The sequence below is a fragment of the Triturus cristatus genome, chromosome 7 (assembly GCF_964204655.1).
Source record: "Triturus cristatus chromosome 7, aTriCri1.1, whole genome shotgun sequence".
Classification (NCBI taxonomy): Eukaryota; Metazoa; Chordata; class Amphibia; order Caudata; family Salamandridae; genus Triturus; species Triturus cristatus.
Window position 1 is genome coordinate 1,151,609,730 of NC_140590.1, and position 27,299 is coordinate 1,151,637,028.

The 27,299-nt window shown below is 45.0% G+C and overlaps 1 protein-coding gene across 4 annotated transcripts in view; it reads right to left on the bottom strand.

The window, feature by feature from the left end:
* CDC25C (cell division cycle 25C) overlaps positions 1-27,299 on the bottom strand; it is a 248,824-nt gene that overhangs the window by 219,517 nt on the left and 2,008 nt on the right. For 3 of the 4 annotated variants that reach the window (XM_085618385.1, XM_085618381.1, XM_085618382.1), the window contains exon 2: positions 21,772-21,910. The gene's annotated coding sequence lies outside the window, so the exon portion shown is untranslated. Of the gene's footprint in view, positions 1-21,771; positions 21,911-27,299 lie in introns of those variants that run through there. The other variant, XM_085618384.1, reaches the window with a different exon arrangement.

Consider the following 27,299-nt stretch of genomic DNA (forward strand, 5'->3'; position numbering starts at 1 on the left):
GTCCAGACTGTAGGGGATGGGGCCTTTTAGATACGTTCCCACACCATCCCCACTAGAGTAGATGAGGATCTTCCGGTCATGATGAAATGCCAAGATCCATTGGACAACACAGGGTATGAAACATGTTAACCACTTTCACATCAAACATGGTTTTTTTAACTAGTAGTAGCGCTTGCAGAGTGGTGGAGAAAGGGGGTGTGGCCTCCGAAGCCCTGACACCAATCGCCTTCTGTGGAACTTAGTGGAGGTATTAGGAGAGCTTGTTGGCACTCCAAGGACCCTCTGGAGCCAAGGGGACTTCATCCCCCAACCAGCAGTGTGCCAGGAGGCACGATTGCAGAGAGGTGAAGAAAAGAGGGCGGGCCTCAGAGACTTACCGGTAATTTTTGCTATTTATTCGGGGGGGGGGGGGGTTGGGAGGGAGAAGGGGGGGGGGGCGCACAGACTCCCTTCCCTGGGCCAAAATTGGCCGCCGGGCCAATTTTGAACAGGGGAGGGGGACCGAGTTGCAGCATTCCTTGGCGGATTCTTTGAAAAATAAAAAATGTGAACAACTTTGAGGGGGGGGGCCAAAAGGCCACCCTCCCCGGGCCAATTTTAGCCCCCGGGGACCCCATCGAACTTGTGTCAAAATGTTGTGAGGATTCATCAAGCGCACCAAAGTTATTGGCAAAACTAAAAAATTTTACACACACACACACACACACACACACACACATCTATATACACACACACACACCCTTATATACACACATATATACACACACATCTGAACAAGTTACTTACTTTGGTATCGATAGATCTGTAAGAGACAGATTAGTTATGGATTCCTCACCTTAGAATTACCCCCAGGTGTCAGACTGGATCCAGAGACTTTCTTCAGCAGTAGCATTGCGTGTTGGTAGGTGGGTGGGGGGGGGGGGGGGGATGGTGGGCGGTCGACTCCGCATTCTGTGTTGGTGTCGTCGTCGCCGGAACGACATCGCGGTTTCTACTTAGACGCCACCCCTGCACGCGGACGTCAGTTATTTACACTACATTCCACACCAGAAGTCCAGAGCCATACAAGACACTTAAAACTGGTGCACAAAACTAGGACCATGAAGGGAAGTTCCTTACTCTAGAAGTCAGTTCGCAGAACGGGGAGGATGATTGGGGCGGTGAGGAATCCATAACTAATCTAGGTCTCTTACAGATATACCGTTACTGAAGGTAAGTAACATGTTCATCTGAAAGAGAAAATCAGTTATAGATTCCTCACCTTAGAATAGATCCCCAGCAAGACCAACCTCGGAGGTGGGTCTGCGAACCAAGTTCACACCAGAAAGTCCTGGAGAACTGAACAGCCAAACAAGCAGTCTCTACGGACTTAGCTGTCCAGGCAGTAGTGTTTGGTAAACATGTGCAATGAAGATCACGTAGCTGTCTGGCACGTCCCAAAGCAGTAGTAGCGGCCGTCGCCCTGGTGGAATGGGCATGCAACCCCACTGGAGGTTCCTTTTTCGCTAAGGAATAGCAGATTTTGATGCAAAGAACGACCCATCGAGAGATGGTTCGTTTTTGCACAGCCCAACCTTTCTTGAAGCCCACATAACCAACAAAGAGCGGGTCATCCACCCGGAATTGTTTTGTGCATTCCAGATAGAATGAAAGCGCACGTTTTGGATTCAGACAGTGGACCCCTCTCCTCCTCTTTAGAAGGGTGTGGGAAGAAGGTGGTCAAAGTTATGGGCTGAATTATGTGGAAAGAGGTAACCACTTTGGAAAGGAATGAAGGACTAGTGCAAAGGACAACTTTGCCTGGATGAACAGCCAGGAATGGAGGTTTGGAAGAAATAGCCTGAAGCTCACTCACCCTGCGAGCAGAAGGTGATGGCAACCAAAAAGGCAGTTTTAAGAGTCATAAGTCTGAGAGGAAAGTTATGCAGCGGCTCGAAAGGAGCGCACATAAGGTAGGTCAGAACCAGGTTCAAGTTCCACTGGGGCATTACGAAAGGAATTGGAGGAAACAAGTGAGTAATGCCCTTAAGGAGGCGATTTACAATAGGGGACCTGAAAAGAAGGCTGATCAGGAAGCCGGAAAAAAAGCCGAAAGATAGCCTTTAAAAGTGCCCAGAGCAGAGCCCTGCTGGGCCAAAGAAAGAATGACGAGGAGAACCTCTGGGAGGGGTCCAGAAAGGGGAGACACAGACTTTGCTGCGCACCAAGCTACAAATTTGTTCCATCTACAGGCGTATATCGTTTTGGTAGAGGGACTGGCTGCCAAGATAACATTACTGAGTTCGGGAGGAAGGTCGAAAGCTGTCAACTGTCGCTGCTCAATCTCCACACAAGATGGAGGCTGGACAGGTTTGGGTGGAGGATCGTCCCCTGCTGCTGCGACAGAAGATCCTCCCGAAGGGGCAGTTTGATCGAGGATCGATGGCCATGTGTAAGAGCTGGGGATACCAAACACTTCAGCCCAGGGCCACAAGAATGACTTGGACCTGGTCACGCTTGATCTTCTTCAGCACTCTGGGTAGAAGTGGTACAAGCGGAAAGGCATATAGAATACAGCAACTCGACTCACGACAAAAAGCGTCACAGAGGATGTGCCGCCTTGGAAATTCCAACACGTAGAACTGCTGACATTGAGCGTTCTCTTCGGTGGCGAATAGATCTAACCAAGGCTCTCCCCTCTGCTGAAAGAGACCTTGCACCATCTCCGAGTAAAGACACCATCATGCACCGGCAGTTGAGTTCATCCGCCCTGGCTTTCAGAGAACCTGCTGGGTGTTTAACCACCAGGGACATTCCCAGATGTTCCAGCCACTTCCAGAGATGAAGTGCCTCCTGACACTGGGTCCACGACCCCACCCCGCCCTGTTTGGTGCAGTACCACATAGTGGTGGTGTTGTCCATGAACACCTGCACTACTCTCCCTTTGACAGAAGGAAGGAATGCCTTCAGTGCAAGACGAATCACCTGAAGCTCCAGAAGGTTGATGTGGAGCCCGGATTCCACCAGAGACCAGAGGCCTCTGATCTCCGCCTCTCCCATGTAGCCGCCCCACCCCGTAAGTGAGGCATCTGTTACCACTGTGAACTCTGGCTGGGAAAGGGAGAGGGATCTGCTGTTGACCCAATTCTGGTTGGTTAGCCACCACTGCAATTGGCGTGCAGTGCCCTTCGAGATCTGAATGCAAATCGCAAAGATTCCCCGGATGCTGCGCCCACTGGATCTTCAGGTCCCCCTGCAGAGCCCTCATATGCCACCTGGTATAGTCCACCAGCAGAATGCAGGAGTCAATGAGGCCCAGTAGCCTCAGAGTCATTCGGACCAAAACCCGGGATAGAGACTGAAAGATCAGAATTATAGCCCGAATATCTCAGACTCGCTGCTCGGAAGGATAAGACCGAAACTGCGCTGTGTCCAGAACTGCTCCGATTGAAAGGAGCTTCTGAGAGGGAATCAGGTGTGACTTCGGCACGTTGATGGTCAACCCCAGTGAATGCAGGAGGTCGACCGTAGTCTGGAGGTGGGAGACGACAGCCTGGGGCTAGCCTGCCTTCAACAGCCAGTCGTCGAGATTAGGGAAGACTAGAACCTCCGATCTGCGCAGATGAGCCGAGACCACCGCCATGACCTTTGTGAACATCCGAGGGTAACTTGTAAGGCCAAAGGGGAGCACGGTAAACTGAAAGTGTTCGTGGCTCAACGTGAACTGTAGGTAACGCAAATGGGCCGTCAGGACGGGGATGTGAAAATAAGCATCTTGCAAGTTCAAAGCTACCATCCAGTCTCGAGGGCAGACAGGACCTGAGCCAATGTCAACATTTTGAACTTCTCCATTCGGAGGAAGCGGCTGACGTTCCTGAAAATCAAGATAGGACGCAGGCCCTTGTCCTTCTTGGGCACCAGAAAGTAGTGGGAACAACAACCACAACCTAATCTAGGGCAGGAACTCGCTCGATGGCTCCTTTGGCCAAGAGAGCCGTAACTTCCTGTTGGAGAAGGGCCAGGTGATCCTCTGACATGCGATGAAAGCGGTGGCATGGATGGAGGGGTAGGCTTGAAGGGGAGGGAGTAGCCCATTCGGACTATCGACAAAACCCACATGTCCAACGGGATGTGGAGCCAGTGGGTGGAATTTGGCGAATCCTGCCACCCACTGGCAAATGGTGGCCCTGAAAGGTCCGACTAGGAGGGCTTGGAGGCTGCTGCAGAGGGGGCGCAGGCAGACTGGCCCTCCAGACCCACAACTGTGGGTCACAACTCCACGGCCACGCAGAGGGTGGACAGTTTGCAGAGGCCTGTGGCTCTGGGTGGAATGTAGCGGGGCACCCCTTCCGTAGCCTTGAAAGGGGCGAAAAGCAGACTGAGCGGGGAGAGAGGTAGAAGCGAGGCCCAAGGAACTGGGCACTGGCCGTAGCCCTGGAGTTCTTAAAGCGCTTAAGCACGGTGTCTGCTTTGTCGCCGAACAGGCGATGGCCATCAAAGGGCATGTCCAAAAGTGTAGCTTCCTCATCACCCGAAAAGCCAGTGGACCCGAGCCAGGCGTAGCGTCTAAGGTCTACTGACATTGAAATCGTCCTGCCTAGCGAGTTGGCATTGTCCAACTTACATCAGATGGTGAACTTTGCTGCATCTCTCCCTTCGGCCACTGCACGGGAGAGCACGGCCCAGGCCTCCTCCAGGTACTGCGGCAGCACCTTCGCAACAGTTTCCCCACACAGAGTGGGAGTAACGGCCCAAGAGACATGCAGTGTTCACCGACCGCAGTCCTAAGCTGGAGGGAAAAAAAAAACATCTTCCCAAGGTGGTCCTGCTTCTTGGATTCCCTATAAAGTGGTGCGATAGGTGATGCGTCCTTGGAAGTCCAGGCTTGGACCACCAAGCTCTCAGGGGTGGGGTGTTGGGAGAGGAAAATAAGGTTCGCCTGAGGCAGGGCGGTGGCGTCTGGCAATCATCCTGTCCAAAGGAGCCCCTGTGCTGGGCTTGGACCAAGTGCTCAAAAGGAGGTCCATAAGGGCCTCACTGAACATCAGCAGGGGCTCCGAAGAGGCCGCTGCTCGCTGCTGGCTGAAGCACCTCGGTCAGGAGGTTAGTCCTGACCACCACCATAGGAAGCTCAAGGTTTAAGGCCTCAGCCGCCCTACGCCCTACGCAACACCTCGGCGCCGGAGGTGTCATGAGGTCAACTGGTGCCGATCCGGATCCGAAGGCATCGAAGGCCGAGAGCCCCCAGCCGAGGGGCCCGAAGGCGCCGGCGGAGTCGGGCTGCCCAAAGATGGAATGGAGGGCTTAGTAAAAGCTGGGCAGGGGTCGCTCTGACTCCCGGGAAGGCCGAAGTTGACCTAACAGGCTCCGCGGGCAGAGCCAGACGACTACCTTCCGCTTCTCGTGTCACGGATGGTAAGAACGCGAAGAGAGACTGTGCTTCTTCGCCTTCTTCTTGTGCTTAGACTTACACCCGAAGACGAAGACTTTGACGAGGAGTGGTGGTGATCGCTCCGCGACCAGTCCCATGACCTCACTCTTGACCGGGACCTTGAACGGCGCAGAGCAGACTGCTGGGCCTCGAGAAGCTTTCGGGACCGCTTTTGCAAAGACTTTGGGTTCATGGCCAGGCAGTCAGAGCACGACTTCGGGTCGTGGTCACGCTCCAAGTCTCACAGTGATGTGTTCCACATCTACCATAAGAACCAATTCATCCATGTTTTTCCAATATGTCTGAATTCACTTGTCATATTCTAACAAGCAGCATACAACCATTCTCTTCCCATCTCCCTACTCTTTACTGATATGCCATGTGCCACATTTGATAAAAATCATGCCTACGCAGGTCAATTATGGAAACTGCCTATGTAAGAGGTTGAACAACACTTATAGCAAACATTTAGTCTATTAATGTTTAGCTTGACTAAGCCTTACCTTCGTTTCGTCTTCGATTTATGACGAGTGGATATTTCATTGGTAGCGTTTCAGACACTGGATCAGGTGCAACTGCCCTGGTTTTTAAATCACTGGTATTAGACATGCTAACATGGGAACACAAACCATGAACAGAATAAACAAGAGCAATTCACTGCCATCATCAAGTTATTTTTCTATGCTATGAGCTACATCTACAGCTTTATCAATTGTAGGATTTTTGGAAGTTCACAAATGCTCTTGCATACTACTATTCCACCTAGGAACCAACTGTCTCTAATCAACTCAGAAGTAACTGTTCAAGCCCAGACTTCAGCTAGAAACTTCCAGGCCAAGACAAAGGATTCCACGGGTTCATTGGGACCCCATGCCCTAGTGAAGAACTTGTACCACTATACCATCAGATTTTTTTCACCCTCAAAGTATTTTTCTAATTATCTCTACAATTTGATACTCCTCAAATTCTTGATCTGCTTGAGGAACATAAGAAGTAATATATCAACTCCATTTTGCTATTCACTTCCCAATTAGTAGTAAAGCTTATTGGTCTTCCTTTCTGAACCTTATTACCCAAATAAGCCTAAAATGCCCATATCAATGTAGGCCACTTAATAGCTGTCAGGTGAGGCATGCAGGGACGCTATGCGGAATGGAGTTTCAAGGACTACGAGACGGAGCACAGGAGGAACGGAGAGCGCTCTGCTTCAGCAGCACAAAATGACTGAGCTCATGAGACACACCTCGCACTCCACTACTAGACCAATTTGAATTCCGCTTGTGCTGGAGAGAATATAAAAGGACAAAAGGTGTACACTGCCCAGTACGTACAAAATTCAAAGAATTACAGGTAATGGGAAATGGGTAAACAAAAACATAAAAATCATGAACTCACAGTAACAAAACGCAGCTGCTTCACTTTTAGCCCCAGCACATATGCAGGTGCTTAATTCATAATCCGGTGCATGCTGTGGCTCACTAGCTAGTCAATGACTGATACAGCATAAGTAAAATGTAAATAATCCTTAGTTATTTAGACATAGCGTAACCTACCTAACCAAGCTCTCCAACTGCTCTCAAATCACACCTTAAACGTTCTGTCATTCTAAAGTGACTTCACTGTGTTAATGGCAGAAGCACATGATGAACACCTACAAATGCAGATAGGAGATTCCATACACTACAGCGATGTTGTAGATACGTATGCTGCACTGTTACTTAAACAGGTTTGACCTGGCACTCCTGAAGTGATAACCAAACCACGAGAAACCAGGTAGTATGCATTTAAAAGACTGGTTTCTATACAAAGATCCTGAAGGAGATAAAGACGCAGGCACCAACCTTAATATGAATTTAGAATGCAGAATCAGTAGTTGAAGGACATAAAAATAAAGCACGGGAACTATGATGCTGCACGTAAATGGCGGTGGGGGAGTGAGCGCGGGTTTAAATGCGGGGCTAAAAATATATATCTCTGTAACGGTTTGCGGTCTTTCACCTTCAGGTAACATGTTATAACGCACAGCTGAAATGTAAAAAGTTAAGTAAATTAGTGGGAAATGAACTATCGTACACTATGAAACCTCCATTAGTTAGTACACTGCAGAGGTCTGTTTGTAATCAGAAAGTCACAGAATTGAACCCTGGTTGGTGCAGTGGAGAACCGTGACTAATGTAGGTTTAGTGCTATGAGGTCCCAGTCTATGGCATTTTTTAGACTTGCTTTACACACAGAAGATAAGCTGATATAAAATGTGCAAAAAGGTTTAAGATAAAAAAGGTATTCCAAAATATAGATTTTAAGAAAATACCCAGACAGTGAACAGTGCAATTATTTTTATAACTGATTCTTAAAACCACATACTTCATAGGTCAGCGTGCAACTCCCTTGTAATAGGATCCAAAAAATACATCTGTGTTACCAGGAAATCAAGGGATATCAATTAAAGCCAATACCAGCTTCCAAGCACCCTTTACAATTGTAGATTAACGAGCTGCGCACATTTACTTTTCTTTCAGGCAAGCAGGCACCCAAACAAAAAGTCATGTTTAGTTCCAAGCCCATCCTTTGGTTTCACAGCACAGGAGACTTCCTGCCTTACATTTCAGCTGAAGCATTTCAACTCTCCCAACTAACCATCCAGAGACTGTTGCCTTGTCAAACAAGCATTGGCATAGGCAATAGGTCTCGCTTTTGGGACCTTATAAGTATTTAGTTATGCAACACAATGTCCTTCCTGCAACAACATCAACTGTTGCATGGCTGAACACTTCTAAGGTCCCAAAGGCGAGACCTATTGGCTATGCCAATGCTGGTTTTAAGATCTGGCCTAGAGACCGCTTTAGCTCTTTTTATCCTCAGATAGTAAAACATCATACATAAATAGTAAATACGTGTATACAACAAGCAACGCGAGGGTCGAGGGAGGAATGTTGGTGGTAATTAAAGCAGGACAGAGGATGGGATGGTGTGGTAGCGGGTGTGAAAAAAGCAAGCAGAAACAGCTGGGAGGAGGCGGGGTGGGGGAGGGAGGGAACCAACACAAGCGACAGCAGCAATGGCAGGAGCGAAATAGAAACTATGCTTGGCTGCTGTAAACAAAGTAAACCAGGAGAGAGGGGCTGGAGGGGAGGGGTGAGGATCAGCTGAAAGCACAAGCTGCTAGCGCTTGTGTTTTTAGCCTATCCTAGTTAGTTTGCAAGCAATTAACGAGGTTCAGCTAAAAACAAAAGTGCTGCTGAAACAAAGACACTTTATTTCCCAATGTACAGTCATTATATTGGGGACAGATGTCCTTAACCCCTCAACATTGTAAGGATACGGACTTGCAAAAACAGCAGCAGAATTTAGAATACATCCAGTCTGTGCAAAGTTCGTAGCACACATTAGGGATGCAAACATGGCCGAGATCAGGGGACTGTGTGCCACGAAGCTTGCAAACCAGCTTGTCACTGCTGTGGCGCAGCTGCTTCCCAGTAAGCAATCTCATGTCAGACAGTTTGGGAAGCTGCACACAGGGTGTGCGCTGAGTAAAAGAAAACGGCTGTGGGATGGGGGGGGGGGGGGGGAAATCAGAGAGCAGGCGCAGAACTCCAAGAAGGAAAGAAAAGCAGCAAAAACATACTTTGGAGGAGAGACCAAGTGGATTTTGGGATGGTTTTAAGGTAAGGCACTACTTGTCCTATCTCATTACTTGATATAGGTTTCTGGCAGCTGAGCTGTCTAAATCAGCTAATGGAAACACAAACCCTTATTTTAATGACATGCTTGGTTTGGTGAAAGGGTATTAACATTAACTCATGCTGATGCCCAATGCCATTCCAGTAATTCACAAAGTGTGCAATGTTCCTTTAAGTGTCAGGAGGGAATTGAAAGGTTACCTGGATATGTTTTGCCGAGAAAAGGTCATTGAACCCATCGATTTTTCGCTGTGGATTGCCAAAAAAGGTCAGGAGATTTAAGGCTGTGCGTGGATCTTAGGTCTCTGGATAAAAATATACTGGTTGATTGCTTATCTCTACTTAAGATTCCCTAAATGTTAGCGATGTTGGGGGGAGCGGAGTTTTTCTCTTCCGTAGATCTTAGACCTGCTTATCATCAGTTTGAACTTGGCGATGAATCCAGATATTTAACTACTTTAAATTCACGGTTTGGTGCCCTCAGGTTCCTTTGCAAGCATTTTGGCATTGCTTTAACTGCGTCTGTTTTTCAGAAATGAATTTTCAATTTGTTTGGAAGCAAGAAAAATATATTAGCCTACCAATACTGACAGAGATGAGAATCATTCAAACAGTGTTGGGTGAGGATGTTATTATTCTACAAGTCAAAGGTTTTACAGTCAAGGAGAAAAATCAGTTTTCTGGAAAGGAAGTGGATTATATTGGTCATCACATTATCCACTGACAGTATCAATCCTAGGACAGATTTGGTAAAGACTATTCAGAACAGCCTGTGCCTCAAAGACCAGGATCAATTTTGGCCTGTTCTATGGCACTGGGACTACTTTTCATGGTGTTTGCAGATTTTGCCCTGCAAACTGACCCCTAAAAAAACTATTTAGGAATGGGTTGAAAGTTGTTTAGGGGAGTGAAGAGAAGGATACATTTGAACATGTGAAGTCTGCTATTTGCTTCATGCCTTCTGGGATTATGCAAATTGTGTTGCGACTATATATGCTAGTGGTGTGGGTATAGGAGTGTTGCTCAGTCAGGTTGTTGGTGGGAAAGAAAAACACCATTGCATTTGCTTCTAGAGGATTGTCCAAGGCAGAACGTAATCATAGCACAATAGAAAGAGAGGCCTTGGCCTGTGTGTCAGCAGCTAATCATTTGTCAATGCACTTGCGGCTTGGAAGTTTGCTTGGAGACGGATCATAATACTTCAGCAAATTTGTTAATTGAAAGCAGTGGTGACAGTCGCAGATTGGTCAGATTATCAACAATGTAGGATTTAAAATGTCTTTATGAGACATATCCCAGGGGGAGGAAAAAACTTGAGGGCAAACTTTGTCAAAATGCTCCATGGGAGACTTCTGTTGAACAAGATTTGGATCAGGAGGTGGAATGTGTTGGATTGATTGATGGGGATATATTTTTAGACAGTGATTTTTATCGCTTACCCAACGTGATTAAGGTACACTAGAGAGTAGAGGCTGGGGTGCTAGAAGGTCTGGGGTGGTTGATTATATTTGGGCAGGGGTTGGTGTTCCCTGTGGTGAGGAACAGGTGATTAAAGTTGATGTGGAGACCATGTCAAAGATTCAAATGCTTGAGAAGATGTTTTATCTGCCCTGGTTGAGTGTTCTAAGGACCATGCTGTATTGAACAGGGATGTAGAGTTCCTATAGCCCGACGCCCAAGACCTATTGTTTGGGGTCAAGGGCAACAGGTTTTCATGTGCATTTTGACCGTGGGACAAGTAGGCCCAACTACCTGCAGCACAAACCCTTTGTCTGCTAGATTACAGTGCCACATTATGGATCAGGGAAGGGCATTGTCTGCAGTTAAGGTAATATTTGTGTCCACCTGTTAATGCTGTGCAAACTTGTATTATTGGCTCATTAATGCAAAGTATTTTTTATTAGGGTGAGCACTCTAAGTAAATGTTGTAAGCTCTGACTGCACTACTGACAGTGGTTGCAGTATACAAATGTGTGCACATGCTTATAAAGCATAACAATATGAGGATATGTATAATGCTCCCAGAATGCTCTGATTAGATGCTAATATTTGCAGAAGCTTGAAAGCCAGACTGAGGATTCTTTGCTTACAAAATAAGATGTTCACAAGAAAATGCAAAAACATTTTGCTTAACTACTGTAAAATTCTAGGTACCATTTCTTTGCAGAATCATTTAGTAAAATGTGTTGATGTACGCTAGTATTTCCCCAAAATCTTCATAATTGAAAATCATTGTAACCAGTTTTAATAAGATTATGGGAAACATAAAAATAAACAAGCATCGGTAAAGCCAGTAGTGTCAGTGTCGGACACCTGTTTGTGCCTACCGTACATGCCGGTACGTGAGGATTAGCTGCCTGAACTACAATTCCCAGGAAGCCTCCAGAGGGAAGGGCCTCTTGGTATTGGAGCACACTTGCACCTCAGTCTGCGTGCATAATTCTAGTATTTGAGGACCGTTGCATGGTACGGCTGCATGATGTTTGTCTCCGTGAGGAAGTGTGGAACGGAGTGAGAGAAGTCGAGGAAGTAAGCAGCTTCCGGCTGTGGCTCACGGGATTGCATTTGTTGTCCCAACTCGCGGTTAATATTCAAACCGGAGTTCGTAGGAATCTCGGCGGCGAATGATAAGGACGCATCCTTGTGATTTAGAGGCATCTTTGGTTTCAGTGGCATCGCTGATTAAATCAGGATAAAAGAGAACTTGGCAGCTGCTGAAATCGTGGAACTGCTCGGGCTCGAGTGGTTTGTTCTTTGAGGAAGAATCTGGCAGAAAAGAGCTACCGTCTTATGAAGCGACCCGAAGAGGTACTTTCTGTTTGCGGGCACTTATATTCATATTGCCTCTGGGTTTGGACACACGGGGTTCGATTTCAAAACTTCATTGTGTTGCAGTTAATTTGGGTTAACCTAGGAGTCTATTGGTTTTCCAGCTGACTTAAGTTGAAGTGTCTGGTAATCTTCAACTACGTTTCCATGGTGGCATTTCTATGAGTTCACTGTTTACAGCATCCAGGCATATTGCATTGTGATTTCCCTAATGGAGCAAGGATTATAGAGACTGCCTTTACTGCTCCTCTGACCTTTCTCAAGGGAAGTAACTCTTCCCTTATTTCTTGCGTTTTCTTTTATTCATTTATTTGATATTGGGAATGGGACAAAAGGGGTATGTATGGGAAAAGAGGGATCATACTATTGAGGCATTAGGAGTGCATGTGGGTTAACCCGTGTGCTTTCTTGCTATAGGTATATTCTCCTCCAGTTTGTGAGCTGTAGCCACTGGGTAGAGAGAGAGGAACACTACGGCAGGATGAACCTGAATTACAGGTACTAACCGAATTAGTGAGACTCTGCGAGAGTAGTAAAAGAAGGAGACTTGTACCAATCTCTGTGTTTTATGTTTACAGGTGTCCCATTCCCACGCTGTTCCTACCCCAATTCCTTTCCCTCGCTTGATCGCCTCAATAATCTATGCTTTGTGGGTCAGAGTTGGGAATGTCAAAAGGTGGACCCTTTTGAGCATCGCCTGGATTCCGAGGAGTTCCTGAGGGCGTTACAAGTAGGTCTGAAATTGTTGGTCAGCCTTTTTGGTTTTGTCGATGAGGGACTTGTTTTGCATGGCTTCAGCAAAACCTTATTAGTGTGGGAGCTGCCCGGCCCTCACCATTAGAACAAACATTGGCAAAAGCAAAAATAGTTTTGGTCTCAAAAAGCACACATTGCCACAGTAGTTCCTGGCAATGAACAAAACGACTGTCGATATGCTCTTTGTGAAAGAACAGAATGCGGTCACTCACACTGAAGCTAGATGATAGACGGAGAGAGAGACAGAATTCTAACACACACAAAAGGTCATGGTTAACACCAAACCTAATTGGGGGCCCAATTATTAAGAAAAGTCTCAAAAGTGCACCCATGTCCCTGTATTAAGTGCAGATATACGGCTTTCGTGAATTCACAAGACTTTACCGAAGTAGGCCAAGAAATAGTACTCAAGAGATAATATTTGTGAACTACATTTTAGCATGAGCAAATATGCAGGTGTAGATTTGCTCATGCGAAAATCTGAGTGTCTGCAAGTTCACTTTCCCTCCAACTACTTTTTTCCCAACCCTGTAAGAAGTTTTATGTCTTGCCATTGTCCAAACTTTTTCAGTATGGGAAAAGATTACAGAAGAGTTAATGAAAACCCTTAAAACATGCAAGTTAGTTTGCACAGACTCAAACGGGCATTCCAACCCTGGAACTGCTGCTTACCATTACCTTCAGTCCCTGTATGTAGATCTGCGGCAACGTGGCAACAAAAGGGAATTGCTAGTATTCAAACCCTACTATAGGAGGAACCCTGGGATAATTAGAGAGGCTATTTCAGAGCACTTGTACAATGAGATTGCTACCATAATGTGTCATTGCGTTATATGGCACAAAAGGAAAAAGTGGACATTGTTAAAGAACAAGTAGATTTATGAAGCAACCTGCCCCATGGACAAGTAGATATTTTATTAAATTCCACACCCCGGATATGAAACACATTGAATATTCAAGTGTGTACCCCAGCCTTTTAAATTAGTCTACCTCCGTTTCATGGATGTCCATTTAGAACCATTGCCTTTTAACAACATACATGAAATCTGTACTTCAAAATTCACTAGATGACCAATATTTTTAAAATAATTATGGGAGTTGGGTTGCATCCCATATCTCCTTGGATGAAGTCTGGCTTGCACACTTCACTGCACGGTACCGTACCGTTTGTGCATTCACACCCTACCACTTTTAAATAACAGTCAACAAAGGGTGTGTGGTATGTTTTTCTAAGATCAAGGTAAATCTTCCCTTTAAAATAACTGTTTTTAAAAACCCGAAAATTCTCCCCATCCCAGCCACTCTGGTTATAATGAGCGGGCCCTGAGCATATGCCAGGGAGAGGTCTTCTTCACTGAGGTGAAGGGCAGCCTGCGGAGAATCTGCCATCTTGAACAGGCTTACAACCAGTGTCCAAAACGGACTGTAACCGTCTTGCAGAGCCACTCAATATACATGAACTCACACCTACATTACAAACAAAAGCAAGGACATTAATCATGGACAGGAACACTTGATTTATGTGATTCTGGGACCACAGCATTCTCAACATAATTATGAATTTTCTGCATAAAACATCAGTTGTATAATCAACTCAAAAATAAATTTATTTCGGTTCAGAGAACCATAAAAAGTACCACAGATTCAAAAATATAAAATACAATACATATCAAATTCATAATCAAAGTTTAAAACACTTCATAAAATTGTACCGATTTCCTGTTAAGCTTTTGCAGAAGGTAAGTTTGAGCAAAAAGCTATTACCCTAATAATTTTTATACCGATTTACTCAATGCTTTCTAATCTCAATAGAGCCTCTTATGTAATTAGCTACTGCAATGCAGATTTCAGCAGTATCCAATGAGTGTAAAAACTCTCGATATACGAACAGGGACTAATATTACTTAGTAAAGGCAGCAGGAATCTAGTTTCCTCCGATTTATACAATGTGCAAAATAGTACAAAGTGCTTTGTCTGGAGTAGTGATCACATGGACAGGGCGGGAGCCTAGATGACCACCCTCCTCGACGTGGAAAAGCCAGCAAAAAGTGCACAGTGCATAAACGGAACCATTTAAATAAAATCGGAACTGAGAAAAAAGTTAAATAAAATTGTATAGGGGAAGGACACAAGTGGGGCTCTCCCATATCACCATGTTGGTGACAAATACGCCTATTACTCCTGGTACAGTAGGCCTCTTTGATAACAATTTTGGCATTTGGAAGAATTCTTTAAGGGTTTTCAAAAAAACATTCAAGACCCATCTCATGGTATTTTCTCACAAGATAATGAAACCAGGGAATCTTTCAAACATTACCTGCTTTTAAACAGTCTTTGATAACATTGCGTGAAAACATCAAGTCATCTGAAATCCAAGTCTTGGCCACAAGTACAAGGGCCACTACTTATCCGGTCTTCTATGAATTCTAAACCCAATTCCATGTGGCAGAATATGGTAGGTGCTCTTTTCGGTAGCATCAATAATCTTTTAATAAATGTATTTTCAATTACTAAAAGCTTTATCGTAGTCCCAAACCCCCCCAGCTCCATATGAGGCAATAGAGAGACATTTGGCTCTATAAAGAGGGATTAGTTCCTTTACAGGCTTGTGCCCCAGTTTACAAGCAAAGCGAAATATTGCATCCACCGCCCTACTGGTCTGCTGCGCTCTCAGACATAGAAGAGGTTCCCATTTCATTTGCTTTTTGAATAAATTACCCAGGTATGAGAAATTAACCTTTTCCATTTTCTTTCCCTGCACAATAAAAATTTTAGTTTCAGTGGTTTTTGGGCTACATAGCAGTGTATATGATTTTATCAAGTTAACTTTTAAAATCGAGAGAGGTCATAAAAATCAGTAAAAGAATCAAGAGATCTCTAAGCTCATAGTTGTCTTCGCTATTAAAACTGCGTCATCTGCATAAGATAAAAGCGGGACAAATGTATTACCAATTTTGGGGTAATCAAGTTCCCTACTTAATAAGAAAGCCTCCAGCTCATTTGTGTAAATTTCAAACAAAGAGGGCTAGGCTACATCCTTGCCCAACTCCCTCTGTTGAAACAATTGGGTGGGTTATTTCCTCTTCACAGCCATATCTTATAGCGACTGTGGTGAAGCCTACAAAGAAGGGTCACCAGCGCTATTTCGACCCCCATGTCTTTTATCATGACCCATAACGTATCTCTGTCCACATTGTCGAAAGTGCAGGATAGTTCCATGATGGATAGAGCTCTTTATGGACCCAACATGCTTGTTAATGATTGAGGATAAATTGAGACATTGTTCAGTAGTATCCCGTCCCCTACTAAAACAATAGAGTGTTGGGCATAATCCCATTATTGGATGCCTAATCTTCAAAGCGTGAAAGAAGGACCCTGCCCAGAACCTTAGCTGTGGCATCAATCAATGACATGGGCCTATAACATGCCAGATCACTTCTAGCGCCTTTAAGACTGGTACCGCAATTGCTTCCTTCCATGAAGAGGGCAGTCTGCCAATAATGGCTGCTTTAAAAACGCTCGCTAGCAAAGGTGCCCACAGCTTAGACTTATTTTTAAAGAAGTCGAGGGGCACCCCATCTGGGCTGGGGGCTTTCAGACAGATACACTGGGACAAAGCCATCTCTTCTACTGTGATGAATAAACTAAGTTGTGTAGCTAAAGGTAAGTCAATAGCTATTTCCCCCCCAAGTCATCCTCTGGCACCTTATCTAAGGAATTAAATATACCTGAGAAGTGTGCTTCCCATGTTTCACCCAAGATCAGCGAGTCCATCTGCATCACCTCTTCAGTAAACAATGGGCGATTAATAATTTCCCAAAATCTTTTTGAATCTTTGAGAGAGCCTGCTTTTTCCATGTCCTCCCACGCCATACTCCTCCGTTCCTTCTTTCTGCCTTCAATCAACTTTTAGATTTATTCCTTGTTGCTTTAATTAGTTCACTGTCACAGGGGGGTAGTACATAGGGCACATTTTAATTCCTTATGGGCCTTGGAGCATTCTGAATGAAACCATGGTACCTCAAGCAGTTGCTTTTTGTTGACTTTCCTGGTCAGCCTCTGGGCTACATCACAGCAAAGTAACGAGAAAGTCCGAATCACTTCTGCCAGGGATGAATTATGCTCTAAGCATCCATCTATTATGTTATAATTACTCATAATAGTTTCTTCCTCAAATTTTAACGGATTTACATGACCCCAGCTCAACTTAAATCCTTTATTAAGGTTAAAATGGATTGGGCGTTTATCACTATGCTCCATATTTGGTTTCAGGTTAAGAGAAGCAATAAGAGGCTAGTGATGAGTTGCAGTTTGGCTTGACCTTAGAATCCCGTACAAGATTAAAATTTGTCAACATTAACATGAAATCAATAGAGCTGGCCCCACCACCACCAGTGAAGGTAGGGTGCTGCGGAAAGGCTTGTGACCGTGATTGGTTAAGAAGGTTAGGTCACAAGAATAGAGTTTAGGGCTTTGCCCTGGGGAAAGTGAATAAAGTGAGTCAGGGGCTGACCCTCAATATCTTCCAGCCCCCACACACGCTGAGAACGGTACTTACAAATTTTACAGTTGAAATCCCCAACCCATAGAAGACATGGTGGTTGCCACTTCATGGTGGCTTGGGTAATTTCCTCTTGCAGGGACTCTATTGCTTGACAATTTCCTTTGTCAAAGATTTGATGGTACCAGTTTACCAATAGTGATTTAACCTTGGTCAAACCCGAGATGGTTATTAATTGGTACCAAGGAGATACACTTATGCATTTGGCTACTATCGATCCATATTTTACAGCTATAAGCTCCACTATATCCCCCCTTAGCTCTCCCCGATGGGGATGGAGTTGTGGGGACAGATAAAGAGCAGAAGCCGTCAATATAAATGTCATCTAAGGACCAGGTTTCTTGTAGGCATAAGAGATCAAAACCTTAGATGAAACCCATCCAGTTCTCATTCCCCAATTTAGAGCATATGCCCGCTTTATTTCGTGATAAAATGTTAAGGTTTTCCGTGGTGACAACTTCCTTCTAAGCAAGACCCTGGTCTAGACTAGCAGGCAACTTAGATAAACCATCTTCTAAAGTAGTTACTTCTTCAGGTGCATTCGCCCCACACATGTCATACCCCATCGATTTTTACAAGAGTTGGCCAGACAACCCCCACTGACTGGCTGCCAGGGCAAATCTTGCAGTCACTCAATCTCAGCTAGACCAGAGAGAACTTCAAAAATGTTTGTCAGGGCGGTGGGCTGGGGATTAATAAAGTTGCCATGATTGAGTCTAAACTGAACTTGCCTTTCCAGGGGTATACACCTGTATGGGTTAAGATTAAAAAAAACCTAGGGAGTATGCCCTTAAAGGACCAGTCACTCCCATCACTTCCGTTAGGTGGTTCAACACAAAAAATGCACATCTAAGGTCCTGAACGTTAGGCCCACACAATCACCGCCTACAGATTTCGGCGTGCGGCCTAACCATCCCACCCGCTCAGCCATAACGTTGTTATCAAGCAGCTTAGTGTGACATTTTATTTTGCTAGTACACCAATGGGCAGATTTATTTATAAGACTTAGACAGTCTTCACGCAACCTTGGTGACAATTGGGGGGGGTGACTCCAGCTAGTACCAAAGTGTAAGGGGTGCAGTCCTAGAGCAAGTTTAATACATCTTGCATACCTTCGCCCCCTTCCCAACAATAAGTGAGAGAGTTGCTCAATTAGGGTTTGTATGATGCATTCTACTTCTTGACCGCCGGACCCGGCCAGCAACACTACCCCCTTGACATGCATCTCGTGTTTTCCTAAATGGAACTGTTCCCTAATAATCCTGGTCAGTAGGCAAAATAGACTTATTGGGGGGGGGCTACATTCAAAGTAGGGGAATGTATAGTAGTTCGAAGCACACTCCTCAACAGGGGCGGCTTCATGATCAACAGTGTGTGTAGCCGCACCTCATAGTAAGCTATGTGATATTTTCTTTTTGAAATCCCTCACCACCAAACAAAGCTGCTCCTCAATGTGACCCAGACGATCTAGGACAGGTCTCATGGCCTCTAATATCATTTGATTTATTTTGGCAAGGAAAGAGGGATTAAGTGTTGGCACACCCCTTTGAAGGTTCCTTCCTGGTTTTCTTTAGCACCGGGCACGGACTCTTAGACTTTAAATCTGCCTCAACAACGTCAACCCTTTTCCTTTTCCCTCCTATAACCTGTAAGCATCTGGGATCCTCCATAAGCAGATTAGGTTTTGGTAAATTTAAATAAAACATTTTCAAAAATATTGTCTTGAACAATGATATTCACTTCTGGTGAGAGTAGTATTGGGGGCCTAGACACAATACCGTTGGTGGAAATATCAGCAGAGACCAGAGGGGGTGCTGACGGAGTAGGTACAAGTGAAAGTCTTTGTTCCATTATTTCAATTTCCTTATTAATTACCCCCACAGTTTTCTGCAGAAATCCACCCAATGTGACACTGGTGGGGGTTACAGGTGGTGCCACTTTCCGTCTACCCATAGCTAATATTCCAAATAAACAAAATTTAAAAAGAATCAGAATGTCACCTTGAAGGCTATTCGATTGTTATTTAGCAGCAATGTAGTGCTTCGCCTCTCCACTGAATCCAAACAAAATAGCCAAAAAGTTGGCCCAGGCCAGCCTCGTTCGGCCGTGGACAGGCATCGACGGGCCCGTTCTTCGCCTGGGAGCCCACTGGCCAATTTACACTGAGCCTGCAGGCGTGGAAGCGATGTCTCCAGGGGCATGCAGTCTGCCCACCAGCAGGAAGGAAAACAGCAATGAGGAGTAGGAAGTCCCAGGTCATATGTGCTTTCTAGTACCCAGTTATTAGAGGGCCGCAGGGGCAGATCTTCACAAGGGTTATGGGTAGTGGGGCTCACATGGAAGAGACCTTCACATGAGGTTACGCAGCATTAGACCACAAAGCAGTGCTTGGGGATAGGCTGAATGGAGCTGGAGGCCAATGGTAGGAATCTAGCGCCCGCTCACCATTCAATTACCCCACAGTTCACATGCCTTGCAAAAGCAGAGCTAGTCCCCAAAAAAAGTAGTAATGGCTCACCAGGCCATTGTGCCTTTCAGTCAATATATCCTCACTGAGTGGATCACTCAGGGTTGCAGCGAAGGTCCAATAAGCAGGAGGGCCCAAGCACTGAAACTATGTGGATGCCCAAGAGCGTGGTGAGGCTCAAGCACGATCTTCAGGGAGGCGTAGGGAGGTGGAGACTAATCCTCCAGACTCACCCTGATAGGCACTGAAGCCGGTGGCGGGATGGCGCTCCGGTTGCCTCAAAATGCTGGGTATGCAGCCCCCAGCCAGGGGCATGTCACGGCCGTGGTGCTCTCAGGCCGCAATGTTGCTGAAACGAGCATGGCGGCCTCAGCCCTTATGGAAAGAGCAGGCGAGTCGCGTCAGGTCCTGCAAGGCTGCTGGAACTTAGGGAAAAGGCGCAGGAGAGCAGTTACGGGGCTCTCGTGCCCCGCTGTCAGAGTATACATTTCATAATGTCATTGATAGCTATGGAACATTAGTCTAGTCCTGCCAATACTTCTGATGAGAGGTGGGGGTTAAGAATGGCCCAGGACTTATCCTTACATCGCACAACAGATAGTTTGTGCAAAGGAAGATGGCGCTACCCAGGGTGACACCATTGCCCCTATTTTATTTTGTTTAGATCTTTAGCCAATACATGACACGCAGGAGAGAGGTGGGGCATTTGTCGCTATTGGGGCGGGGGGGGGGGGTTATAACAGAAATATAAGTTTGTGACCTTCAGAGAAGTGCAGGATCGATTTCAAATCTACCTGGGACAATTGTTACAGTATACAAGTAGAGAAATTTGGCATGAATTCCCACCTGCCCCAGCCACTAAAGGGAGGATGGATGTGCTGCTGGAAATGGGGGAAGAGACGTAGACCGATTATTCACATAGTTAGAGCTCTGAAAGGGAATAGAATGAACATCCCCATGAAAGTATATCAACATTGGGATGCAAACTTGGAAAAGCCACAGAATGGAAGACGACACATACAGTGGCACAGGGGCCAGAGCGTCTAGTAATGAACACTTCAAACTGACATTTGAATTTTCTTCATTGTACTTATGCGACACTCTTAAAACTTCATAAAATGTAACTGGAAAAGCCTACTTATAGCCCCAGGTGTTGGGATTGTGAGGCCACATTTGAACAAATGACATGTCAGTGTGCAAAGATAGTTGAATACTGGCATCACGTATCCCCTAGATTAAAAACAATAGCAAACATAGCCATTAAAACAACAGTCAAGCACTGTACACTGGAAATCATACTGAAACCAACTGGAATGAGAATTCAGTATAGATTTGCTTAATTGGGGCCGATACCAGCTAAAAGACGCAGGCCAAATGGCGGTTTCGATCAGAGGGAACATTGGTAGCTTCTAGGGATTGAGACTCCTAGACTAGTATCTGGCCAAGGAACATAGAATGAAAGAAATCTACTTCTGCTCGCAGAGGACCTAGCTAAGATGCCTGAGCTGGCCTGTTCATATTGGAGTAATAAAAAGACTGTTTTGCGTTTAATTGGTCCCCGTTTGCAGAGGCACAGTCTGCAAACAAAAGAATGCATTGGCTATTGACACAGAGCAATTAACTGTGACTGAGATTAATTTAATCATTCCACCCATCAAGTTTGTTTTTCGTACTCAAAACGTGGTCATAACATTCATACACAAAATAACATAATAAAGCACTGGAAGTAAATTTGATATGTTTTGCTTCCAAACGTTTTCACTTATTATACCAGTATGATACATTTCAAAACTAAATTATTTCAAGAAGAATGCGACTATTCATGCTTGCAAAGAGCTAAGATGTTAAAGTTGCCTTTGGCAAATATGGCTCATTAAAAAAAAAAAAACTCATATTTAACACATGCACCTGAGAGCAAGCTTCAGTGATAGAATTGCATACTTCGGTAAAGAGAACAAACAGTACATATCTGTCAGCAACTCAAAGATATTACTTATTTGCCTGGATGAAATGTCCATAAAACAAACCAGTTGAAGGGAGCGAGGGGCACTGAAAAAGAGAAACTCACCCAAATATTCTATTGTCTTTTTCTGCATCCGAGCAGCAAACTCCTGATTGCTTTCGTGGGCCACAAATCACTAGAGAAGCCCCTTATTCAAGGACCAAAATGAAAGCGTGTTGAAGAGCTAGGAGTGGTCCCGGCAGACCTGAAACAGCGAGAAAGACAGCTTTATGCTATGCAGCACAGATCCTATAAAAACAAAACAAAAAAAAAAAAAAAAAATCCAGTATACTAAATAGCAATCAGAAGACATGGTGTCAAATTTTCCAATGGAAATCACAGTAGGCAGTAATGCATCTGAAAACTTAGATGCATAAGACATACAGCTACCCCAAAATAAATTGTCGCAATATAGACAAAAAACATGTGTATAATTCACCTAATGATCAAGCATTGTCATAGCCAATAGGTCTCGCCTTTGGGACCTTATAAGTGTTTAGTTATCCAGCACAATATCCTTGGTGCAACAACATCAAGTGTTGCATGGCTAAACACTTATATGGTCCCGATGGCGAGACCTATTGGCTATGCCTTTGCTTGTTTATTTAGTTTTCCAAAGTCGCCTTTCCGATGCCGATACTTCCCTGCTGTTGACAGCTTAATAAGTTCTATTATTGTGAGTTTTTGTTCAGGAGAATTGTCAGCTTTTGTGTGCGGTCTGACCCCGGACCCGTCTGTCCGGGTCAGACCGCACACAAGCGGATTGTGAGCATCTTCATATTCATGGGATTGCAATAAGATTACTGCTTTCTGATGTTTTCAGACACTCCTGTAGCTTCTGTATGTAAGCAGAGAGTAGAGGATTACCACACTGTTGGCACCGTAGATCCTTTGGAAAGATGAATTTAAAATTATATTTTTTCCATGAACAGATATTCTTCAAACAAAATGCAAACAAGGAATAAACCTGTTACAGACATGTTTCGTTAATCCTTGTTAATGGACAGAATCAATTCCGATGCTACCATTTTTAATATTCAGTTTCTCAGAAATATAAGAGCATAACCACTGCTCCTACTGCTTCTGTTTGAGTCTACTGCCACCATGACAATCTCATCATATGGGTAAATATCAGTATGGTTTAACTCCATCACCTTTTTCCCCGTTCAGCAAATTTCAGGCCTTCAGCTTGATTCATCAGAAAACCCCCAAATGATTGCCCTTTCACGTTAATCTGAATAGTGTAATTAATTTCACAATTATTATTGAAAGGGAGGCGGTCTTTTTCCCTTAACTGAAGCCTACCAGTCCTTTTGTTTTGACCGTGCTACCGCCATGTTGGGTTTAGCACCCTTTTTGAAGGGTTCAAGGCTATTTCGCACTTGCACAGAAGCCGTGCCAAAGGCAAGCACATCTGGACATGTCCAGGCCCAACCACAGGGTCTGACATTATGCAAGGTTCAATCCTCAAACCCACTCATCACTTATCTGGCAATAATGTCCTGGTACCTCCACTATGTTGTAATCTCTGCCTACCTTGTCCAGTCAAATTTAATTCAATGTTAAGTACATTTTATTCTGCCAATGCATTTTGCTGTCTAGTGCCTAAAACTCCAAAGTCCTTGACTGAACTAGCAAGTAAATTACAAGTTACCAACATTTTTGCATGCCACAAATGTAAACTGTCTAGTTATACTTTCCATAATACAACAAATATCTAATGGCACCCTATTTAGCCTAATAAGTATTAGGTTATGGAATAAGCATTCTTTAGAGGTATACAACTTTGCTATCTCTTCTAACACAGATGTTTTAGGCATCACTTAAACTTGGCTAAAGGACGGATTTAAGACCTATATAAAAACTTCCTCTCCAAGGACATTCTTTTACCAAGTTTGACTGCTCTGGTCCAAAATAGGAGCGTGGAGTAGATCGTATTTATAAGGGCAAATGTAAAGTTTAACAAAAATGCAAGAATTAACTATTATGTTGTCCATATTAGTATTGGCACCCATTACCTTGTATCCTAACCCGACTGTTGCCATTCTAATAATGTATCGACCTCCTTTAACACCCTCCATATTTCTTATGGAGTTACTACAAATATTAACCAATTTTTCTATCACATTTAACTCTCATCTTATAATGGGGGACTTAAACAGGCACATTGACAACACTAGGGATGAAGCGGTTATCGCTGCTTACATCTTAATGCAATGACCCTGGCATCTCCCAATTCATTATCTACTCAGCACATACTGCAAGCGGTATACTGGAGTTTGTGATTTTCTCTCCCTCCCCCCAAAAATACGAAAAAAGTAAAATTGCCAGTTACACCCCTTGACTAGTGGGATCACTTTTTTTTTTTATTAAAAATGTTTTTTGTTTTTTTTAAGGTCAACCTACTGCCATGTTCAAAACTAACTTCTTCCCTTACCTGACCCACTAGACATTTTAACAAACTACGCCCTCTGACTATTAAGGCAAGTTTCATTCTTCTTCCCCTGACGTGAATGCCCCAATTGATGTCATTTTAGGATGGACATGTCTCAGACAAATTAGCTCTCCTAGCCAAGAGGATGTCGAAAATAAAATTTAAAAAAAGGCACTTGGTTCAATAAGGACCTAAAACAAATTAAACTAACAGCTAGGACAGCAGCTCACAACTGGCAGCACAAATATAATCCTGAAGACAATGCCTGTACAAGTCGAAGTATGCAACGGGAAAAAAAAAAAAAATGTTCCTTAGCACGCAAAAAAATACTACTAAGATAGGCTCACACTTGCTGCTAATAATGCGAAGGAAGTCTTTATAATTATTCAGACTTGGCAACTATCAGGCTATCTAGAAAAACATGCTATCCTTGGTAAACCTCAAGTTGGATTCTATCCTAACAGGAGAACTGAGTCTAGTCTTCAAGCTGTTTCTATCTTCATATGGCTGCTCACAACCCTTGAAGCCACACTTTTACTGACAACGTGCCATCAGAAAATGAATCCTTGGCTAAGGTGAAGGGGAACACTAGGCAAGACAATGTTTGTCAGACAAAAAACCTATCCTGGGAGAAAAATCCATCTATTTAAGCACCTCAGAGGCAAAGTCTGAAGATTAAGGGCTCTTTACCTCAGGAGGGTGCCTTAACCAGCAGCATCTGGAACCGGGCTCCCAATGTACTTCAAGTCTAGGGAGGGGTTCAGGTGATATTTCTCAAAGTTCACAAGGAACCTCAAGTAGTGGACAAACTGACACCACTGTCTGTGTGCGTTTGGGGGGGGGGGGGGGGGCTAGGAATAGAAGAGGCCTAAACAGCCACACATCAAGACACAGTAGAAGAACACCCTCCTCATGGTCAATAGCAGGCACTGGAGCCAGTAACTTGGTGAACATTTGTGGAGATGCAACGAATCCAAAGGACGAAACCTCGTCTGCTATGAATACCAAAGCGTGTCTGGACAAACCAGGATATGGAAGCAGGCGTCGAATCCAGAGACTTCTGAAAGTCACATGATCGGATAAGGATGTGCAGGAGAGAATAATGGACTGAAGAGACCATCTGAAAAGACTCGTCAGCAATCTATTTCTAGCTCGCCTTTTAGGTCAATAGTGGGCCCGAAGAACCTGGACAGCTTCAGTTCCAGCAGCAGAATGGATGGAGTACCTTCCAAGATGTTGTTCCCCTGCTGGACCATGGCGCAAAACCCTCGTCTCCAGGAAGGGCAAGATGCTCACCTGAAGGGTCAGTGCCTTAGGGAAGCATAGGGAAACTTGGATTTACTGCAAACTCCGTGGGGAAGGTTAGGCGATGAAATAGTGTAATGAGACATCTTGGAAAACCCACAAGAGCTGGCTGTTATTCCAGTCAGAGAAATACTGCAATGTTTACCCTACTGGAAAAGTCTTGGCTGCATAGGTCAGGCCAAAGGTGGACAGCGACAAGAAACTACTGGCGGTAAGGATTTGCCCTGGAAAGAACCCCCACAATTTCCCAACCATGGCTCTTTCCACAAGAGATTAGTCACATTGGATACCGTTGAAGGTGATAAGAAAGGAGTGCAATGTGCAGCAGGAGACAAAAAGGCTGTACCATATCAACTTCCAAATGTGATCAGTGAAGTAAAGTAGGATCTGCTTCTTATGGTTACCCCCACTTTTTGCTTGATGATTCACTGTTTTTGACTAGTCTGGCTGGGATCCTGCTAATCAGGACCGCAGCCTATCTGCTTTCTCCCTTAAATTGACATACATGTACTTTGGTACACTCCAGATTGGATACTGGGGTACCCTTATCAGTCCCTAGTATATGGTACACCATGTACCCAGGGCATAGGTACCCCAGTGGCCTTCCATGGGCTGAAGCATGTATTATGCAACCCATGAGAGGCCCTACAAAATGGAACTCTAGGTCTGCTACTGCAGCCTGTGTAAGATGGTGCCTGCATCACTTACATTAGATATAGGTTCACTATATCCAATAGTCCCTACACTTAAAACTTATAAGTCACCCCTATAGCAGGCCTTAACAATCCTGAAGGCAGAGTGCATGGTTTTATGTGAGAGAGTGCCCCTGCGTGAGCAGAGCCTCTCTGCATCCTTCGGAGACCATTCTCCCGGGTTGTATGTGACTCAGCCGGACATATATGTAGAGGTGCATTATAACCTCACGGTAAATGCCATCTCCAAAACGGCGGCATAGAAACACATCGTGTTTGGTGTCAAACACCTTGGAATCATACCTTCACACCAGTAACTGGTGTGGGAGGTATGATTCCACCCTTCTGAAGCGAGCTTTGTGGGGTCACTGGTCTTACCGGTGCCTGCCTGCTCGATCTGGACAGCACAAAATGGATGCTGCTGACAAAAGACACTTTTCTGCCCTCCTGCTGCTGAGCCAAGCTCGAGCATTGGAAGGCAGCACAATAGGCATCCCCTACTTCGCAAGCACCTAAAGCGCAACTGACCGGTAGCTGCTCCTGAGCTCCTGCAGACTCCGAAGATTTCAGCAACATAGGAGGTGGGATCCCGAAGGTCCCTGAGGTCGATCTGCCCTCTCACCGACTTTGAGGCCAGTATCCCTCGTGGGGGCTGCGTAACCCAAACCCCTGTGCACTGCATCCATTCGCAAGTGCATATACTTGTTGGTGATTCCCGAGCTTGTGCATTGGACTCTGTGTAGTCCGGACCCTGAGCAGTATTTGCATCAAAGAACTCCGGCCTCCTCGCACCATCTTCTGGTGCTTTGCAAACTTGCTCGAGGTCCCCTAGCGACTCCTGGTCCACTGACTTGTGTCTACCCCGGAGGGTCATCTTGAGGGTTGTTGGGCTTTCCTGGTTGCTCCAGACGTGCCCGACTCACCACTGCTTGGAGAGTCCCCTGGACCTTACTGGTCCTCCCGTAACCTGTTTGTCCTTCCTGCGAGGGTTGCTTTTGCCAAGGCTTGTTGGTGCTCCCACTGGAGATCGACCCCTCCGCACTCTACATCCTTTGTGGTTGTGGAACAGCTCACCTTCGGCTCCTGGTCGTCCTCGACGTCTCCTGGTCGTCCTCGACGTCTCCTGGTCGTCGGGGGCTGCAGAGTCAAGCATCCCTTTGCAC